The sequence below is a fragment of the Triturus cristatus genome, chromosome 5_2, assembly GCF_964204655.1.
Source record: "Triturus cristatus chromosome 5_2, aTriCri1.1, whole genome shotgun sequence".
In the NCBI taxonomy this organism is placed as follows: domain Eukaryota; kingdom Metazoa; phylum Chordata; class Amphibia; order Caudata; family Salamandridae; genus Triturus; species Triturus cristatus.
Window position 1 is genome coordinate 601,446,669 of NC_140588.1, and position 23,204 is coordinate 601,469,872.

Sequence of the window (23,204 nt, forward strand, 5' to 3'; positions counted from 1 at the left end):
AGAAACTGCTCCTCCCTCTCTCATCCCCTGGAAGCGTGATGTCCTCCAGCCGGAGTGGCGCCTCTATGCCCGGGTCGCGCTGGGGCCGGGCGGCCATCTTGGTGCATGAAGTGGGCACGCGGGCCCGGGGTGGCCGAAAGGGGAGAGGCCAGGGACGGGGATGTCCGGGTCGGTGCGTGTGTCCTGGTGGGGAGGTTCGGCTGGGCCAGGGGCTTGGGCTGTAGGTACCAGGTTTCGGTGGTACGGGGGCACGGAGGGCCATTCTACGAGGCCGGGTCCAACACCTTCCCTGCTGGTGTGGTGCCTGTGTCTGTTGTGGTGGGTGCATGCTGACGTCTGGGTGTACGTGGGACAGGCATGGGAGTGGGAAGTGTGGATGGGTCAGGGGTAGGGGATTGGACGAAGCGCTGCAGGAGACCCACTGCTGCACTCAGTGTCGAGTCAATGGACCTCAGCTAGTTGCGTTGGTCAGCCTGCGATGAGAAAATGCCCTCCAAGTATGCCTCCATGTTGTTCAGCACTTGGCTGTGGCCATGGAGGACATTAAGCATCGCAGCCTGACCAACCTGCAACTGCCGCTGGATGTCCACAGACTCGGCATTGGCGGCAGCAGTGGAGACAGGGGCAGGGGGTGCGGTGCCTGGCAGGAAGGAGACATGTGGTGACCGGGCACGCTGGGAAGGGACACGAGCAAGTGGGAGGTGGCTAATGGCAATGAAGGGGGCGGGGAGAGATGTTGTGCCACCATCAGCTGGTGGTGCAGCCTCCGCCCACTCGGATAGCTCAGTCTCGGACCCGTCAGCTTCATATTCTGTGGTGGCAGTGGACAGGTCCTCCGTCTCACTCCCCTCCACCTCAGTTCCACTCGATGTGCCAGCCAAGATGTCACCGCTGGCACTGGTGCTCGGTCCCTCCGCTCGGTCTGTGCTGATGTCTCCATCCGTGTCCCCCGACGATGCTGTGGGCAAGGTGAAGAGACAGGAATTAATCATACACCTGTATACATATGTCACATGAGTCCAATCTACATAGGTTACAGTGCATAGCCTGAAAAGAAAGATGAGTAATATCTACAAAACAAGGTACAAATGTAGGCCCTGCAACACACAGTTGGTTGACCCACCATGCCACATGACCTCAGCTAGTTGCGTTGGTCAGCCTGCGATGAGAAAATGCCCTCCAAGTATGCCTCCATGTTGTTCAGCACTTGGCTGTGGCCATGGAGGACATTAAGCATCGCAGCCTGACCAACCTGCAACTGCCGCTGGATGTCCACAGACTCGGCATTGGCGGCAGCAGTGGAGACAGGGGCAGGGGGTGCGGTGCCTGGCAGGAAGGAGACATGTGGTGACCGGGCACGCTGGGAAGGGACACGAGCAAGTGGGAGGCGGCTAATGGCAATGAAGGGGGCGGGGAGAGATGTTGTGCCACCATCAGCTGGTGGTGCAGCCTCCGCCCACTCGGATAGCTCAGCCTCGGACCCGTCAGCTTCATATTCTGTGGTGGCAGTGGACAGGTCCTCCGTCTCACTCCCCTCCACCTCAGTTCCACTCGATGTGCCAGCCAAGATGTCACCGCTGGCACTGGTGCTCGGTCCCTCCGCTCGGTCTGTGCTGATGTCTCCATCCGTGTCCCCCGACGATGCTGTGGGCAAGGTGAAGAGACAGGAATTAATCATACACCTGTATACATATGTCACATGAGTCCAATCTACATAGGTTACAGTGCATAGCCTGAAAAGAAAGATGAGTAATATCTACAAAACAAGGTACAAATGTAGGCCCTGCAACACACAGTTGGTTGACCCACCATGCCACTGAAAAACTATGGAGAGCATGACATAATAGCAAATGACATGAAATGGATTTTGACAGAGGAGCCAGGCTCTGGGGACAATCCAGCACTGCATCTGCACCACACAGCGTTGCCGAAAATAGGGATGAGCAGGGACCATATCCATGAACTTGAGGCACATGCTGCATAGGTAATACTGAAAACATGCCCACCATGACTGGCTCACTGCACCTTGAGTGTATGTCCAGACAAACATCACACACTGGCCAGACCTAGCAAGGAGATTTCAGGTTTTGACATGTAGTCCTTGTCCACACCAACCACCCCCTACATGAGACAATTTGTTGAGACACAGGAAGCACTTACATCTCTTAGTCTGGGTGAAATACACATGGGCTGGAAAAACGCAAGATTGGACACAAAATACCCAAGGTGCGCCTGTCCAAATAATCATGTACAAATGGGCATCATCAGATGATTGTAACAAGACACACAGGCACTGGCCGCCGTGAGTATGAACAAGGAAAATCAGGTCAGGCTGTACAGTGGACACTTGTACTACATTTTACGTCAATATACATGGTGCCAGGGGACAATGGCACAGAGCACAACCTATGCTGTAGACACTGAGAGTGTCCACATTTTGTGATGACACACATGATACCTAGGAAAATATGCCCCAGGGGACAGTAGTGGCCACACAACTCCATGGACCTGAATGTGAATGACTGCAACACACGCCACCATCCCTGCACTATGCGTATTGCACACTCATGCACATCATGTCACAGGCCACAACATAGGACATGCGTGCTGTAAGGCATGACACATTTTGAGACTAACTCCCATGTCTGGACTCAGCATCAGTGCCAACTGACATGGAACCCACAAGTACTGAACTGGACAGGGCACAGGCAGGGTCCCAAAACCTGTTACACACCACCCCCACACATGATGCTACAGGCATTGTTCACGTGGATAAACTGCCAGCCTAGATAACTTTGTGAAGGAGTGACTACACACAGACCAGGGAACACATTGCAAGGAGGGGAAGGGAGGCAGGAGAGCACCGCTATACTGTGGGTAACAGGATCTGCACAGCACATTTAAACCCTGGCAGTGTATCCATGCAACTGCGCACTTACAAATGCTGGTGACACACAACAAACACACATGTACCTACCCCCTTCCTGCTGCTGCTTCTCCCGTAAGCGCCTGTCCAAGTCTGGAAAGACCACCACCAGCACACGCTTGTGGATGTGGGTCAGACGGCGGCGCCCACGGTTCTTATGGGTCTCAGGTGAGTCCCCAAGCAGGACCCGTGCGATCCTCCGCGTCCAGCACCGGATATCCTGCCAGCGTTTTCTCACCTGGGCCAGGCGCCGCTTGCGACCCTCCGTCCTCCTCACGGCACTGACGGCGTTCATCCAGATCTGCTTCTTGGCAGAGGCGCCTACCTGTGAGGATGAACAAGTGACACTACATCAATACACCTGGCACATGTCACAGAGTGACATATTAGACCAAATTTGCTGTTTACAACAAGGCATAGTATGCATCCAACGCATTGCACCTTTGTCATGGGGACATGATCCTCTGGGGAAGGGCAAAAGCAGTACGTGCCATTGAAAGTACACAGGTGGAATGAGGGCAACGACACAATCAATGATCCAGGCTCACACTGTGCATCACAAGCTACACCAGGATTACGTGCAGCACCTCAAAGCAGTCACATGCCACAGGCCACTGACGCTACCTCAGCAGAGTACACAGACACACAGAGGCACAGGACATTCACCTGCCATTGCCAAATGCAGCTACAAACCTCACTCTGCACATGTGCCACTAGACGGGGGGGTTCACAGGTGTGGGGCTGGCTCTGCACGTCAGACACACAGCACTGCTCCCTGCTCACATCAGATGGGCAGGGTATATCCATCCCTCATGCAGCTTGGGTTCTACACTCCACATATGCACCCACCCACATGACAGGGGACTTACACACACACCGATGTCCAGGGTACCAACACATCATGTGGACACTCTCAGCACAGGTACACAGAACTAACACACATCTGTGGGTACAGTCACCTGTCACACTGGGCTGACCACATAATCACATGAGGACTGTAGAGGCAACATTCCCAGGAGGATAAGACAGGCAGAATGTGGCATGCACCATGCAGTGATTGTCACAGTAAACACAATGCAAGTGAGGACGGCAGACATGCACCACAGCATGCTCTGGCTGGGGGACATCAGGCATTCCCCCCCTGGGACCCCCCCTACAGTACATTGCATGTGTGTCACACCTGGACACAATGCCAGAAGTCACAGTCACAAAAAAGGGACACAGTCTGTGCTAGTGGACTCTGCACTCACCTGATACCCTGGTCGCCCATACAGCATGCGGTACTGTGGGAGGATCACATCCAGCAATGCCAGGTTCTCCTCCAGGGTGAAAGGCTGGGCCTTCTCCACAGACCTTGACATGGTTCCAGGGAATCACGAGCAGCAGCAGGGTCGTCGAATCCAAAGATGTGCAGGCAAGTGCTCTCTCATGGGACCTGGCTGACTTATATCTGCCTTGCTGGCCTGTTTCATGCACAGGAGTACAGAGTGATTGGTCACTCACATTTGCATCCTATGTTTCCTCCAATCCTTTTAAACCTAGCACAGTCAGTGGGTTTGTATTTTTTTTTCTTGAGCATGATGTCAACTCCACAACCACTTTGCAATTGTCATGATCCTCGCGAGCCATGTGGCTTCCAGACAGCAGATCGGCGCCACCCGGGGGTATCTAACCGCGCGGCAAAGGAGCGCATTCCTAAGGCCGACTACAAGTCCCAGAAGACCTTGGGACATCCAACGGCGGAGCACCGGAAGCGGGGTCGGTCACATGACCGCAGCTATAAGACCATCCCCCTCTGGAGAAATGGCGCTAGACAATCCGAGGAGGTTCCCTGAAGACAGCGCTTAGCGGATGGTATTCCCCGCTGGAGGACGAGCGCTCGCTTACCATTTGCAGCATCGTGACTTCCCTGTCCAGTACCCGTTGTTACGCCGCTCCTGAAGTCTCCCTGGTTCCCGTTCTTGCCTGAGGTACCTAGAGCCGGTATCAGGTAGGACACTCCGTTGGGAGGAGCAGGAGCACCCGTTTGCATAATCATCTGCTGGGCAGTGACGTAACTGCCGTAGCCCAGAGTCTTTCCCGAGGAATTCCCGATTTCCGTCTCCTTCGTCTGCGTCCTGTGCGAACAGCGCGAGGAGGCGTGGAAGCCCTGCCGCTTACTTCGACAATTGTTGACAGAGAGAGAACACCATATTGTTTAGATAGGCATTGCTGGATACTGCCACGGTAGTGAGGTTAACTACCGCGTGGGCATCAACAGAACGAACTGGTTCTGCACAAGCCATACCCTATCTACCGTTTCCAAGACCGTGATGCCAACGGTCTCCCTGACTGGGGAATCGAAGTTAGCGCCCACAGTAGGTGAGTGGTGGCCCTTGAGAGGGGAGCAGGGAGGTAGGAGGTAAGTGGTACTTCCGTCCCTAATGCTGTGCCTTGTCTGTCTCCCCCTTCCTGCAGCTTACTAGAGCACTACCCGTCAGACCATCCGGTTCCGAGACAAGCGGACCCGATCCTTCCCTTCATTCGTTCCTCTCTTCTTCCCCCTAAGTGCCTCTACCACGCGTTGGTTGTTTTGGTTCGCCAGCGTGGGGTTGCACCAGTGGGAAGGGAGAACTATTCTACACGCCATCGTTCCTGCCGATCGATCCGCAGGTTAGTAGGAGCCTAGAGTATACGGCTACTGCCGGCCTGACAGATTGTCAAGCCCACGTATACCTTTCGGCCTGAACGATGGACTCCAATGTCGTGTTGACCTCCCTGTTGGAAAGCATTACGGCTTTACAACAGGAAGTGCACGATTCTAGGTTAGAGAACCAGGATATGAAAAGAGAAATGAGTACCTTGCGTAGGGAGGTTGCAGGCATTACAAGACAAGGCCCTAGCAAGAGTACATATATAAAGGATTGGACCCTTCCCCCGCCTGCGACACGCACAACCCCGGTAATGGGGGGTGGTGCTACTGGTACAGGGTCCTTTACTCCTTCGGGCACGCCCCAACCTCCACAGGATTCTGCTCCGACAGTACATGTCATCCAGACTCATGGTATACCACTAGCTCCCCCCGAAAGGTTCTTTGGGGACCCAAAGAAATTTGAGACCTTTCTTAACCAATGCCGGCTGCACTTCCTTTGCAAACCAGCGATCTTCCAAGAACATACCGCCAAGACTTCCTTTATGATGTCGTACATGGGGGGCAATGCAGCCAGCTGGACTATTCCGTTGATGGACAGAAACGACCCGGTGCTGCACAACTTCCACGATTTTTGTACCGCACTAAGAAGATTGTTCGACCGCAAGTCGCACATGCTATCCTTGGATCGGGAATTGCTCACTCTGAGACAAGGCACGCAGGACCTGCTATCGTATATCACGACCTTTAATCGATTGGTGGTGGAAACCGACTGGCCTACCGAGAAACGCTCCACCCTCTTTTACCAAGGTCTTCGAGGTGAGCTGAAAGACGTGTTATCGCAAGTGGTTCAGCTGCCTCCCACTTGTGAGGAGCTGATTGATCTCGCGGTGCAATTGGAACATCGCCTACAAGAACGGAAGACGGATAAAGGCCGAGGTGAGAACCGCTTCCCGTTGCCCAGAATGCGATCGCTCCCCGAAGACCGTCAGAAGACCATAGATCTCAGCGAACCTATGCAGATCGGGGGAGTGCGAGGTCCTCTTACCCCCGAAGAACGGGAAAAAAGAAGACAACAGAAGCTGTGTCTTTACTGTGGGAAGAGCGGGCATTTTATCAGGGAATGTCGCGCGAGAGCCAAGGCCCCGGAAAGACCCGGTCCCCCACAGGTACCTGCAGCGACCTTCTCACAGGAGTCGGAAAACTAGAAAGCCCAAGACAGGAAGGGATCACTGCCATGGGTACCGATTCGTCACGGATCCCCCTTGCACTCGCTAACACTATGCAACCCGCCGTAGCACACATCAATGTGTGTGTAACCTTATGGATCACTGAAAACAGCCTGCTAGAGGTGGCGTCCTTGTTGGATTCGGGCGCCACCGGAAATTTTATGGATCTCCAGTATGCTCGACGGTTTGGGGTGCCATACGAAAAGAAGATGATACCCGAAATAGTGAAGGCTGTAGATGGGAAGACCTTAACCTCCGGACCGGTTAGGTATCACACCGTTCCCCTCACAATGAGGGTGGGGGAAGAACACTACGAAGTCCTGCAGTTTGACCTGATAGACGCGCCTCAATTCCGTTTGATCCTAGGCATGCCGTGGCTAACGCTACATGACCCGGTAGTACGATGGGCAGAACGCACGGTGTCACTGACCTCTGAGTATTGCAAAACGCACTGTACTCGGCACGTCTTGCAGGACAATGGTTCCAGAACACAAGCCAGTTTCCTCGCCGAAGGTCGGGAAGAAGCCGAGTATTGCTGCGCTGTATCCTTACCCAACGAATATCTGCAATACCAACCGGTGTTCGACAAACAAACAGCGGCCACATTACCTCCCCACCGAACATTTGATTGTCGGATCGATCTACACCCTGGAGCGGACATTCCCTGCAGTCGTGTATACGCTCTAACAGAACCAGAGACCCGTTACCTCAAGAAATATCTGGAAGAGAACCTGGAATCAGGATTCATCCGCCCTTCCTCGTCGCCGGCCTCGTCGCCCCTCTTTTTCATCGCCAAGAAGGACTGCGATGAGTTACGAGCCTGCATCGATTACCGCGCCATCAACAAGATAACCATCAAGAACCGGTACCCTCTCCCTTTGATTCCCGTATTGCTAGACCAGCTCAAAGGGGCCCGAATATACACCAAGCTTGACCTTCGAGGTGCATACCATTTGGTTCGCGTGAAATCTGGGGACGAATGGAAGACGGCGTTCCGAACGAAGTTCGGTCTCTACGAGTACCAAGTAATGCCATTCGGGCTATGCAACGCCCCAGCAGCATTTCAGTTCTTCATGGATGAAGTTCTCCGAGGTCTGCTGGAGGTGTGTTGTATAGTCTACATAGATGATATACTCATCTATTCGTCCACCTTACAGGAGCACATCACCCATGTGCAGGAAGTGTTGACACGTCTTCAACGACATTCGTTGTATGCCAAGTTAGAGAAATGCTTATTTCATGTACAGGAAGTTGCCTTCCTAGGGTACATCATTAATGCACAAGGGTTTCAAATGGATACCGCCAAAGTAGATGCAATCACTTCCTGGAAGGCCCCAAGCCACGTTAAGGCGGTACAACGATTCCTGGGGTTCGCCAATTACTATAGGCGTTTCATAAAGGATTTCTCGAAGGTAATCCACCCCATCTCTCGTCTACTAAGAAAAAATACTCCTTTCGTCTGGGATCAAGAGGCGGAAAGGTCTTTTCAGGAACTAAAACGGCGGTTCACAACAGCTCCCATTTTGTTACACCCAAATACTGACCTGCCGTTCGTGGTGGAGACGGATGCGTCTCAATACGCCATAGGAGGAGTGCTATCACAACGGCACCAACAAACGGGGCAACTCCATCCGGTGGCGTTTTATTCCAAGAAACTCTCCCCGAGTGAGGTGAACTACTCCATTACGGACAAGGAACTACTGGCCATTAAACGGGCGTGCGAAGAGTGGAGGCACTATCTGCTAGGGGCAAGCCATACTGTTGAGATGTACACTGACCATAGAAACCTTTTATTCCTGAAATCGGCCAGAGCCCTCACACCACGTCAGTTACGCTGGTCCCTATTCTTCTCTGATTATGACTTTCTCATCAAATACAGACCTGGACCCCAGAACGGCAAGGCCGACGCCTTATCCCGTATGGAAGAAACCATACCCCCTGAAGAGAGCCTACCCTCCGATCCACCGTCGATCCTGCCCAGCAAGGCGTTTGCTCATCAAGTGCATGCTCTCACCTCGTCGGACGAATACCTTGAGGCTGTAAAGGCGTCCTTAACTGACGTCAACATTTCAGCCTGGATACAAATCGACCCAGCCCACAGAACAAAAAGAGGGGACTTCCTGTTCCAGAACGATGCCTTATTTCTCCCGCAGAAAGCACAACAACAGCAAGCGATTGCCTGGGTTCATGATTCCGCGCTAGGAGGCCATATGGGGGAATACAAAACCATAGCAGGACTTGAAAGATCCTTCTGGTGGCCCACATTACGAACAGATGCCAAAGAATATCTGAAGAATTGTGCCATCTGTGCGCAGAGTAAGGTCAGCCATTCGAAACCAGCGGGGCTGTTGCGTCCCATACCCATTCCACCAGCCCCATGGCATACAGTATCGATGGATTTCATCGTGGAGATGCCACCCTGTGAAGGTTACACCACCGTGCTAGTAATTGTAGATCACTTAACAAAGATGGGCCACTTCGTCCCTCTCAAAAGACTACCCACGGCGGGCGAACTGGCTCTGGTATTCCTACAACATGTGGTGAGAGCGCACGGACTACCAAAGGTGCTTATCACAGACCGAGGATCCCAGTTTACCTCACGCTTTTGGAGAAAACTATGTGACACTATGAACATTGATGCCCGTCTATCCACAAGTTACCATCCCCAGACGGATGGCAAAACAGAACGTCTGAACCAGACGTTAGAACAGTACCTGCGCTGCTTTACCCTCCAAAACACCATGGAGTGGTACCCCTTAATATGGTTAGCAGAGTTCGCCTACAATAACGCAGAACACACCACCCTAGGGTGTTCCCCGTTCTTTTGTCTTTATGGTTTCCACCCCGACATTCTTCCATTCGAGTGGCCTGTAGTCTCTACACACCCTACAATCCAAGAACACCATACACATCTCCGCACCATTCTCCGAGAAACCAAACTCCATTTAGAGACAGCGCAAAACACACAAAAACTATACGCTGACAAAAAGAGAACGCCAGAACCCGAGTATAGGGTAGGAGACAAAGTATGGTTATCCACCAAGAACTTACATCTAAAGGGGGTGGGTAAATTGGCACCCAAGTACGTAGGGCCATACAGAATAGACCGCGTCCTGAATCCCGTTGCGGTAAGACTAAACCTTCCTGCCTCCTGGAAAATACATCCTGTTTTCCATGTTTCCCTTCTCCGGCCATGCCCTGCCAACATGAGACTACCTCTGACTCCCCTCCCAGTGGAGGTAGAAGGGCAAGAGGAATACGAAGTCCAGGCCTTATTAGACTCTCGACAAGTGAGGGGAAGAGTGCAATACCTGGTAGAATGGAAAGGGTTTGGGCCGGAAGAACGGACTTGGGAACCAGCAGCTAACTTACATTGTCCACAACTACTCCGACAGTTTCACGCCCAACATCCTGGTAAACCAGGACAACCGCCGAGACGGCGGTCCTTGAGAGGGGGTACTGTCATGATCCTCGCGAGCCATGTGGCTTCCAGACAGCAGATCGGCGCCACCCGGGGGTATCTAACCGCGCGGCAAAGGAGCGCATTCCTAAGGCCGACTACAAGTCCCAGAAGACCTTGGGACATCCAACGGCGGAGCACCGGAAGCGGGGTCGGTCACATGACCGCAGCTATAAGACCATCCCCCTCTGGAGAAATGGCGCTTGACAATCCGAGGAGGTTCCCTGAAGACAGCGCTTAGCGGATGGTATTCCCCGCTGGAGGACGAGCGCTCGCTTACCATTTGCAGCATCGGGACTTCCCTGTCCAGTACCCGTTGTTACGCCGCTCCTGAAGTCTCCCTGGTTCCCGTTCTTGCCTGAGGTACCTAGAGCCGGTATCAGGTAGGACACTCCGTTGGGAGGAGCAGGAGCACCCGTTTGCATAATCATCTGCTGGGCAGTGACGTAACTGCCGTAGCCCAGAGTCTTTCCCGAGGAATTCCCGATTTCCGTCTCCTTCGTCTGCGTCCTGTGCGAACAGCGCGAGGAGGCGTGGAAGCCCTGCCGCTTACTTCGACAATTGTTGACAGAGAGAGAACACCATATTGTTTAGATAGGCATTGCTGGATACTGCCACGGTAGTGAGGTTAACTACCGCGTGGGCATCAACAGAACGAACTGGTTCTGCACAAGCCATACCCTATCTACCGTTTCCAAGACCGTGATGCCAACGGTCTCCCTGACTGGGGAATCGAAGTTAGCGCCCACAGTAGGTGAGTGGTGGCCCTTGAGAGGGGAGCAGGGAGGTAGGAGGTAAGTGGTACTTCTGTCCCTAATGCTGTGCCTTGTCTGTCTCCCCCTTCCTGCAGCTTACTAGAGCACTACCCGTCAGACCATCCGGTTCCGAGACAAGCGGACCCGATCCTTCCCTTCATTCGTTCCTCTCTTCTTCCCCCTAAGTGCCTCTACCACGCGTTGGTTGTTTTGGTTCGCCAGCGTGGGGTTGCACCAGTGGGAAGGGAGAACTATTCTACACGCCATCGTTCCTGCCGATCGATCCGCAGGTTAGTAGGAGCCTAGAGTATACGGCTACTGCCGGCCTGACAGCAATAAAGTAGATTCATTCAAACCGACTTTTGCTGTGCACCTGCAGAAAAAAATTCATACTTTAAACTTGGTCTCCATGACAACCAGCATGCATGTAGGCCTTTATACTTGTCCCTCATGTGTCCCCTATGTAATTTGGAGATTCACACAGGTACGGTGCGTTCCGGGGCCCTAGGGCACCCCAAATGCATAGCAACGGCCCGTACAGGCGTGTGTACGCTCCGTATCACTATGGGTACGCATACGCGAGCACACCCATAGTGATAGTGAGCGTACAGGCGTGTGTACGGTCCGTATCACTATGGGTACGCATACGCGAGCACACCCATAGTGATAGTGAGCGTACAGGCGTGTGTACCGTCCGTATCACTATGGGTACGCATACGCGAGCACACCCATAGTGATAGTGAGCGTACGCGCGTGTGTGTACGGTCCGTATCACTATCGGTGTGCTCGCGTATGCGTACCCATAGTGATACGGACCGTACACACGCGCGTACGCTCACTTTCACTATGGGTGTGCTCGCGTATGCGTACCCATAGTGATACGGACCGTACACACGCGCGTACGCTCACTATCACTATGGGTGTGCTCGCGTATGCGTATCCATAGTGATACGGACCGTACACACGCGCGTACGCTCACTATCACTATGGGTGTGCTCGCGTATGCGTACCCATAGTGATACGGACCGTACACACGCGCGTACGCTCACTATCACTATGGGTGTGCTCGCGTATGTGTACCCATAGTGATATGGACCATACACACGCCTGTACGCTCACTATCACTATGGGTAGGCCTACGGCAGCACTCCCAAAGGGATAGGGAACGTACACAGGCCCTCAGAGCGAATGTACGGTGCCTTTCACACATCACAGTGGTGACAGGCAGCACACAGGAAGGAATAGAGCTGACATACTTGTCCATGGATGGACATCAAGGCATTGTCTGGGCAGTACTACATGTGTGGGGCACAGGTGTGAAAGGCTGTGATGTGGCACATTACTCCTGAGTTGTGAAGGCAATAGATGTATGATGAGATGTGTACAGATGTTATGTGTGATGGTGCAATATGTGCCAGACATGCCCTTAACTCCTTTGACATGTGTGCATGTCGTACTGCACACTTGGGATGAGCGTCACTGGCATGGCACAGTCAACAACACACGCAAGTGTCCCCGCTACAGGGGTTACCACACCAGACATGTGACTACCCACGGTGCACGATGTGTCTATGTAATGTATGTGTGGTGTGTTCCCATTAGCTTGATGTTGGTGTTCCCTCAAAGGCATCTGCTGTTGCAGCAACCAACATGTGTCTGTGTGTAGATGGCCATGGCACACTGTTACGCACACCAGGCCACATGTGGTATCGGATGTAAGGTGTGTATGTATGCATGGGACACGGAGTAGCGTAACAAGGACCTGTCTGCATCCTCTCAATGTATGTGTGGTGAGTCATGACATGTACACCTTAATGGCAAGGTGTGTGGGCTGTCCTAGTGTAATGTCATGTGACCTGTGGCTCTAGTGTTCCGCTACCTGTCTCTGCAATCGACATCCTACTTCTGCTGATGTGTTGATGTATGTCACTCCTGTGTTGCGTCTGGCTGTTCACTTACACTGGGACACAGCTAGTCCCATGCCATGGGATGTGGAGGTTCACAATCTCCGTGTTTAGCTGGGTCTTGGTAGGAGTGTCACCTGGCAGCCATACGTGTCCAGGGCATGTAGCACATACCTGACTCCCTATGTAGCATATGTGTATTGACAGATTAACATGTGCTCAGTACATATATATCGTTGTTGTAGTGCACTCACTCTTCCTTGTCACTTCCAAATTACTGCAGAGCGCCGCCTCTTCCCCGACCAATTCCGGACTTGGCTGACATGCGGGAGAATGACTGTATACGCTGCTACCGCTTCCCACAACCGTTGATTGAGGAGTTGACGGCAAGGCTGGCACCACACCTGCAACCGCTGCACAGGTATCCTATGGCACTGACACCCAAGCTGAAGGTAATGGCAGCCCTACATTTTCTTGCCATGGGTACCTTTCAATATACCATAGCTCATGTTGGTGGCATGTCCCAGAGCATGTTCAGCCGTGTGCTGCATGATTTCTTAGAGGCCACGTTGCTTCACCTGGATGAGTTCATCCATTTCCCAACTCCTGAACAGTTGACTGGGGTTAAGCGTGGATTCTATGCCCTGGGAGGGATGCCCCATGTCATTGGGTCCATAGATGGGACACATGTGGCTTTGGTACCACCACAGGCACAGGAGGTAGCGTACAGGAATCGCAAACACTACCACTCCATCAATGCCTTTGTGGTGTATCTGTCCAACATGGTGATTTCACATGTCTGTGCTCGTTTTCCAGGATCAGCACACGATGCCTACATCATGAGGCGTAGCAGGGTGCCTGAAATGATGACGCAGCTGCGCAACGAACGAGCATGTGTTGTTGGTGGGTACACTCTGTCTGTCCTGTATTTTGCGTAGACTTCCAGCACGTAAGCTTCTCCTGTCCTACTTATGTCCATGTGGTTTCCATGTAGGGGACGCTGGCTATCCCAACATGCCATGGCTGATCACACCTCTCCGCAACCCCAGCACGCCAGCCCAGCTCCGCTACATCACCTCCCATGGCCGGACAAGGCGAGTGATAGAGAGGACATTTGGCCTCCTGAAGAGCCGATTCAGGTGCCTACACAAGACCGGCGGCGCCCTCCCATCTGCCCCGGCGAAGGTCTGCAAAATCTTCATGGTCTGCTGCATGCTGCACAACATGGCAGTTGAGAAAGCTGTGCCACTCATCCTGGATCAAGATGATCAGGACCATCCACCCGTGGAGGACGAAGGGCTTGGCAATGGGGCTAGTGATGTGGAGGATGTGGTTCCGCAAGAGGACATTCAGAGTCGGCTCATACGTGACTTCTTTGCTTAGTGGTGAGTACCAGTGTCTGAGTGTGCACGCATTGGTCCCCGTGTGGCATGTGTTGCGATGTGTGTGTCCATCTGCATGTATGCCACGTGAGTCAGAGGTGTGTGTGGATGTGTCACTCGAGTGATGGTGCCAGTGATGAGTGTATTTCCACAGTCATAATTGTGACCTAGCATGTTGTCATCCTTACATGTGTCGAGTACATGCACATGCAAGTGGCTGTGCTTTTTGTGGCTGACTTCTTGTGTGTCTCTCATCCCCAGGTACTTGCGCATGCCGTCTGCTGGTTGCATTGTTGTGGCACTGCTATTCCTCATGGACATGTCATCGTGTGCTGACTCAGCGTTACACGCATGGACAAGTTTGGACGTCTCCTTAGGGTAAGGGATGCATCAGGAGTGTATTGGGTGTGGCAGTTGTTTACGATGTGTGCACACTGCCCCTGTCGATGCTTGGTTCCTCTGCAGACATGTCGCATCACCATGGGACACATTACATGTAGCTAATAACACCTGAATAGATGGTCAGACTTGTTGACAGTCATCTGTGATGGGATAGTGGATTGTGATGATGGCATCAATGTGTGTAACACTGCCCTCGGACACATACGGTTTGCATTGGCTTGACACGGTGTGGGACTTCCACATCAGAGGATCAATGGTGTATGGCAGCCTCTCCGTGAGCAGCAGGGGGTGTTTAGCTGTTACCCGACACTTGTGTGCCAGTTCCATGGCTATCACGCATTTGTGCTGCAGAAGGGGGGTTCCAGTGTTGGACCCACATGTTACTCCACATGACCTGTGTATGTGTACTCCGAGTTGCCTCTGCATTCCGGAATACATGACTAATAAAGGTGTCCCTATGCCTCCAAGGTGCCTCTTCTCAGTCAATGCTGGTGTGTTGCCACGGTGCATACGGCATGTCTGGCATGGTTTTCCGTGATAGTGGCTATGTGTCTATGTGTAGAGTAGCAAGATGCAAGCTGTTTGTGTGGGATTAGACTCTGTATTGTGCATGATGTCCATGACTGTGTGGGTATTGTGACATGTGCCATCCCCATGCATCCAACGTTGGCCAGCCCACCATTCTCTGCATCCACCTGACTCAAGCTTGCAGGACATGGTTCTGCCACCTGTCTACACATACCTGGGTGCCCCCCAGGACACTCCACATGATCCCTGACCTCTGCGCATGACTGTTGCTGTATTCAATATGTCTGTCGGCACGGTTGTGCGGCCATCCCCTCAGCTGGTTGGGCCCATCACGGGTGTGTATGGTGCTCCATGTCTGTCTTGCCTAATACATTGTTACCCATGTATGTCCTGTGCCAGACTCAGGCCCCAGGGTATGGATGGTTGAAGTCATATGAGAACTCAGGCATGGTTAGACTTTACAAGACACATGTAAGGTAATAATGCAAAATGTAGGCATCATCTCTTTATCGTGTAACTTTTTATTTGTGTTGGGGTACGTGTTGGGGGGGGGGTATGACAAGAGGGGCTTTCCGGGTGTGTGGAATCCATGCCACAGTCTTTGTCAACATTGGTCAGACAGTGACCAGCAAGTCCATGTGGCAGAGAATGTCTTTTGCTGATGTGCTGCTGTTGGTCCAGTGGGCCAGGTGCCAGGCCAGGTATCCTGGGAGATGGTGCTGTTGCGCCGACCCTCACGGTCTTTTCTGTGGATGACCCGCCCTCCTGCGGGAACCCTCAAAAGCAGGCCGTGACGATGTTTGGGATGCTCCGTCGGATGTCTCCCCCTCCTCCTGATCCCTCCCTGTGGGTGGTGATGTTCTTGGCCTGGTGGCACAGGGAGGGTTGCCCATGTTGTCGGCTATCCGACGGAGTGTACGGTGAATTCCCGTGAACACCGTCACGAGCTCAGCCTGTCTGTCCTCCATCCGCCCTTGGTGTCGCAGTTGACAGGCATGTTGCTCCGCATGTTGCTGGGCCTGCTGGGTCTTGATCTCCTCGAGGGTCCCCTTCATCTCGTTGAGGGTGGACACAACCTGGCTCATGCCGGTGGTGTCCTGCCGGTATGTGTCCAGGATGTTTCTCATATGGGAATATACCGGTTCCGCAGCCAACTGGTCAGGCTCGCGCCTCCGCCGTCCTCCACTCCCACCACCCCTGCCCACTTGCACCTGGCCTGCCCTTGTGGGCACATCGGGTCTCCGGGACCCCTGAGGGGTGGCATTAGCGTTGTCGCCTGCCTCCTGGGTGCCCAGTACACCGTGTCCCTCCTGGTCGGCCTGGCTGCATTGTGGTGATGGGGCAGGGATCCTGGGTGTCTCCTGGGATGTGGCAGGAGTGGGGGTGGTGGTTGGCCCAGTTGTACCTGACGCAGGTGCTGCAGGTGGTTGGACACCAGAGGGGCCAGGTTGGTCGGGGTCGTCCACAGAGTGGTGAGAGTCGTCGCTGCTGGTGGGATCGTCATCCCGCAGAGCCGGGTCCTGTGAGTCTTCCCCCCAGTGTTGGGGGGTGATCCACGACGTTGACCTGTGTGTGAGAGAGACAATGTTATTTTTGTTCCATGCTACATCCATGTTTCATTCGTTTCAAAGTTGGCACATTTCCTCTGGGTATTTGGATATGTCTTGCATTCCACTCACAGTGCACTTGTGCATGGGTATGTCCCTTGGCCACAGCTTTTGAGACTTTACCTATATGTGACACAGTCTTACTTGCTGCATTAATTGTGACTGCAGTCAGCAGTGGAGTGAGCAGGTGTGGCGAGCCATGCATTGTCGCCTTCCGTGTTGCACTGTACGTGGGCACATGGAGTTGTTCCACACACTTATATAATGCAGGTAGCTGGCGTTGTGCTCGTGCACAGGTTGAGACATGGCCCAGTGTTTTGCCATGGAGAAGAGAGGGGGATTCAGGCACTGGCCATCCTTGTCTACAACGCAGTCCACCTGCTGACGAGCAGACATTCCCACACCACCCAAGGCTGAATTGGTCTCCCTGTGTCTCCCTTTCTCACTCCCTCTCTGTCCCCCTCTCCCTCCCTCCCTGTGTCAGCCTCCTCCCTCTGTCCGTCTCCCTGTGTCTCCCTCCCTCTCTCTCCCCCTCTCCCTCCCTCTGTGTTTCACCCTCTGTCACCTCAGCCCAGCTTCCTAGGCACACGCTTTTTGCAGATCTTTGAATGGCCCTTGGCTTGTTCATGTGAGTTTGTTTCTGATCTCCAGGCACCCATTGGGTGTAGTGTCTGTGTCTGCGCTGCTGCTGTGGTGGTGTGTGCTGCCACTCTTTCACAGTGTTGGCTGTTCATTAGCTGCTGTCATGTGCAAAAAGTGCCTTCACCCCCATGTCTTAATGCAAGGCGTCCGCCATTTGCTGGCAAGTCTTTCCTGTGTGGGGACACACTGTTTGTCTGGCTGTGACCTAGGCCATATGGGCAGAGGGCATTGTTGTCTGCTTCTGAGTTACACTATGTGATTTTTGAGGCCCACACTCCCGCCATCCGGGTTACCGTGTCTTGTGTTGGTGTTTTCTGTGGCCTGTGACTTGGGATTGTCCAGCTGGGTGCATGGGGCATGGTGGCGCTAGTGGCATGTGCGTGTTTATGGAGTGTGGTTGAGTCATGCGATAGCTTGGGGTGGTTGCGTGCATGATTGTGAGTTTGGTTGTGGATGACGTTCCCCCCATGTGAGGTGAGTTGTTTGTGTACTCACCAGGCTCTCGGAGTCCTTCTACTCCGTCCACTGCCACCACCGGCAGTATGGCCATCACCCTCTCCTCCCAGGGATGGTATTGTACGCGTCTGCGGGGCGGCCCTCCTCCAGTGATGTTGGCCTGGTTGTGGTCGTCGGTCATTTTGGCTCGGACCCTCCTCCGCAGATCGTACCACCTGGCTTGGCATTCATGCCTGGTCCTTCTGGTGGACGCAACAGCATTCACAGCATCGACAATCGTCTGCCACATGGCTGTTTTTTCGGAAATGCTGGTCTGTCTGACCAATGTTCCAAAGAGGTGTGGCTCGACTCTGAGGATTTCGTCGACAAGGACCTCCAACTCTTGGCTAGTGAACTTTGGATTCTTGTTAGTGGGCATGGTGAGGGGTGTGGGTGTGGATGGTTGTGGGGGGTGTGGGTGTGGATGGTTGTGGGTGTGTGGGTGTGGCTGTGCAGGTGTGTGTGTGAATGTGATGAGGGGGTGTTTGTGAAGGTGGTTGTGTGAAGGTGTGCAAGTGTAAGGTGTAGTAAAGGTTCAAGTATGGTGCTGTGGGTTGTCTGTGGGGTCTGGCAGCAGTGAGTCTGTTGCAAAGGCTCATGGTTTGTGTCTGTGGGCCCTTTTTATTGGTCCATTGGTGGGTGTGGCTGTGTTTGAACTTTGGGTGGGTGTTTTATAAGGAGTGGTTGTGTTTTGGGCCTCTGTTTGGGAGTTTGGCAGTTGCAGGTCAGTGAATGTGTTGTATTTGTGCTTGTTGGACATGTTTTGTGGCTTTGTGCGATTCGAATAGAGTATTCTTGTGTTGTTTTGCTTTGTCCTGGTTGTGTACGTGTGTTTTTAGCGTGTGTACGGTGTGTACATCGGCCATTTTGTTGTACAGTGCTGTCCTTGTCTCTGGCTTAGTACGACTCGTACATGCGCGATGTTGGGTGAAGGTGCTGGTGTTGGGGCCTGGGGTGCGCTCCGTACTTAGACTGTTGGGGTCGGGGTACGCTCAATACATACGCGGGTGGGGGTACGGGTCGTACATACACGGTTGGGGTCGGGGTACGCTCCATACATACGCGGGTGAGGGTACGGGCCGTACATACACGGTTGGGGTGGGGGTACGCTCCATACATACACGGGTGAGGGTACGAGCCGTACATGCACGGTTGGGGTGGGGGTACGCTCCATACATACGTGGGTGAGGGTACGGGCCGTACATACACGGTTGGGGTGGGGGTACGCTCCATACATACACGGGTGAGGGTACGGGCCGTGCATACACGGTTGGGGTGGGGGTACGCTCCATACATACGGGGGTGGGGGTACGGGCCGTACATACACGGTTGGGGTGGGGGTACGCTCCATACATACGCGGGTGGGGGTATGGGCCATACGTACGGGGGTGTACTTACACGGGTGGGGGTACGTCTCGTACATACACGGGTGTACATACACGGGTGGGGGTTCGACTCGTACGTACACGGGTGTACATACACGGGTGGGGGTTCGACTCGTACATACACGGGTGTACATACACGGGTGGGGGTTCGACTCGTACGTACACAGGTGTACATACACGGGTGGGGGTTCGACTCGTACGTACACGGGTGTACATACACGGGTGGGGGTTTGACTCGTACATACACGGGTGTACATACACGGGTGGGGGTTCGACTCGTACGTACACGGGTGTACATACACGGGTGGGGGTTCGACTCATACGTACACGGGTGGGGGTTCGACTCGTACATACACGGGTGGGGGTTTGACTCGTACGTACATGGGTGTACATACACGGGTGGGGGTTCGACTCGTACATAGGAGGGCTGGGGGGGTGGTTGGGCGCGTTCATACGGGGGCTGGGGGGAGTGTTAGGCGCATATGGGGGCACATGTCTCCATGGTTGCTATGGGAGTTCGGTGCGGACGGTGCTTTTTCCATCCGGTTGTAACATCGGATGCACGGGATGGATCGTACTTCCGCGGTCGGACTTTACTTTTCACATTTGTACGGTAATTCGTCCGGGGACGTGTCGGACACATTTTCCGACCCGAGGGCGTGTGGGGAATTATTCCCAATGCGATTTGTATGGACTTTTTCCCATGCGAATCGTAGTTGGCAGTTTGTACGGCACTTGTACGATTCGTACGGTAAAAAGACCAGATACGAGTCGTACGGGGAAATTTTTTACAGGATCGTAATCGCCACCTAAGTATGAGTTATTATCTATATGAATAGATGAAGTAAAAGTAAGTATGATCCATTGTTTGCATAAGTGAGTAGGATGACTTCATAAGTGATTAGGATGTGTGCTGGTGTGTAATGTCAATATAGGTGTATAAGTATATTTGATAGTGTTCTATTGATTATTGACAGCATGTATGAGTGAATCTATAGGTAAGTGATTACATGTGTGTATAGATCTAGGAATCACTGAGTGGGTGTTTAGAAACTTGTATTGGTGTGTCAATGGTTTTAAATCTGGCACTCTGTATTTTACAGTGAGTGATGAAAGGTTATATGAAAGGTTATACTAGTGTATGATGAGGTGTATCTGATTGTCACCTGGATGATGTCATCAGTGATATCATCAGTGATGTCATTTGAGATGTCATCAGTGATGTCACTGACCATGTCATGAATGATGTAATATGTGACATCATCAGCAGTGGATTGCGGACGCGCGAGATGTAGTTAGTACAACTAACTATATCGGAAGAATTTCAATGGTTTTGTTCGAATGAAATGTCCAGCTAGCTATAACACCCCTAAAACCTATTGGTTTTTCAGTGAATTTCTAAGGTTTTTCAAATGCTTATTCCTAACTATATCAGGCCTGAAACCTATGGTTTTTTCAGTGAATTTCAAAGGTTTTTTAAATGCTAATTCCTAACTATATCAGGCCTGAAACCTATGGTTTTTTCAGTGAATTTCAAAGGTTTTTTAAATGCTAATTCATAACTATATCAGGCCTGAAACCTATGGTTTTTTCAGTGAATTTCAAAGGTTTTGTAAATGACAATTTTTAATGTATTAATTATTATACTGATTATTTTGATACTGATTTACTACATTTTGTAAACTGTTTATTTTTAGATATTTTATTTTTTTAATTACATTATACATTACAATACAAAATATACTTTCTCAGAATGAATTACTTTAGTTTACATACTTTGCAAATAGGCAATAGACTTTTAAGTACAGTAGTTACAGTTGTTGCAATGGGCAAAACAATTTCAAACACAATGCAACATTGAGCTCAATGTGAATTTCTAGTCAAATGCAATTAGTTGCTTTATGGATTGCTTTTCTAACCAGAGGACTGGATCCTAGATTCAGTCCTTGGACATCTCCTGTAAACAGTTGAGTAAAAGCCTTTTGGTTACAGTACTGATTTTTAAGGAATATTATTGTATTTTTAAAGTTGACAGAAATGTTTTCACATAGAATCACCAATGTTATCCTATGGCAGAAAATTCACTTAGCAGGTAAGTAGTGTTATCATTACTTTTTCTTACTCAGTGGTGGATCCTGGATCCAGCACTGGCCAATCTCCTGTAAACAGTTGAAAGAATGTGTTTAAGTCATACAGACGATTTTTGAGGAATATTCTTAGTTTGTGAAAATAGACACTTAGAAACTTTTCTGGTGAAAACCACACAATGGATTCCTATGGAAGGAAATACAAGTTACTGGTAAGTACGCTTAGAATTACTTTTCAGGGTCAGTGCTGGGCTAACAGATGCAGCCCTGGGTTCTCTCCTGATAACAGGTGAGTAAATCGGAATTCGTAGTTCGGCTGATTTTAGAGGAATATTTGTACAATGGTGAAGGAAGGGGGCGGGGCCTGAGGTGATGTGTGCAAACACGCCCTGTGGCGCGATTTAAGTTGGGGAATTAATTCCTCTTCAATCCAGAGGTCCTCTGGGGGCCAACTAGCCCACCAGGTACCTCCAGTATGTGCCAGTGAGCTGCGTTGCAGAGAGGTGTTTAGAGGCCACGCCCCTTTTTACAACAATCTGCAACGCAGCTCCGTGGCACTTACTGGAGGTACCTGGTGGGCTAGGTGGCCCCTAGTGGACCTCTGGATTGAAGAGGAATTAATTCCCCAACTTAAAACGTGCCACAGGGCGTGTTTGCACACATATCACCTCAGGTCCCGCCCCCTACCTTCACCACTGTGCAGACGCACCCTGTGGTGTGTTTTAAGTTGGGGAATTAAGTCCCCTTGAATCCTGAGGTCCCCTGGCGGCCAACTAGCCCACCAGGTACCTCCAGTATGCGCCAGTGAGCTGCGTTGCAGAGAGGTGTTCAGAGACCACGCCCCTTTTTACAACACTCTGCAAAGCAGCTCCGTGGCGCTTACTGGAGGTACCTGGTGGGCTAGTTGGCCCCTAGGGGACCTCTGGATTAAAGAGGGATGAATTCCCCAACTTAAAACGCGCCACAGGGTGTGTTTGCACACATATCACCTCAGGCCCCACCCCCTACCTTCACCACTGTGCAAACGCACCCTGTGGTGTGTTTTAAGTTGGGGGATTAAGTCCCCTTGAATCCTGAGGTCCCCTGGCGGCCAACTAGCCCACCAGGTACCTCCAGTATGCGCCAGGGAGCTGCATTGCAGAGAGGTGTTCAGAGGCCACGCCCCTTTTTACAACACTCTGCAAAGCAGCTCCGTGGCGCTTACGGGAGGTACCTGGTGGTCTAGTTTGCCCCTAGGGGACCTCTGGATTGAAGAGGGATGAATTCCCCAACTTAAAACACGCCACAGGTTATGTTTGCACAGTATCACCTCAGGGCCCGCCCCCAACCTTCACCACTGTGCAAACGCACCCCGTGGCACATTTTAAGTTCGGGGATTAAGTCCCCTTGAATCCTGAGGTCCCCTGGCGGTCAACTAGGCCACCAGGTACCTCCAGTAAGCGCCACAGAGTTACTTTGCAGAGAGGTGTAAAAAGGGCGTGGCCTCATTACACCTCTCTGCAACACAGCCCCAAGGCGCGTACTGGAGGCTCCTGGTGGGCTAGTTGGCCCCCAGGGACCCCCAGTATTCAAGGGGAATTAGTTTCCCCTGGCGCGTTTGCAGAATTGTGTAAGGAGGGGGCGTGGCCTCCGGCCCGATCCCGGTCTTTTTTTGTCTTCTTTTTTTTAAGAAGGGGGGCTGTGTAGCTCCCTTTCTTTTTCCATTTTTTGGGCCCTGGGGACCCCATCCCCCAGGGCCTGCCCCCAATTTTTGTTTATAAAAAAAAATTGGGA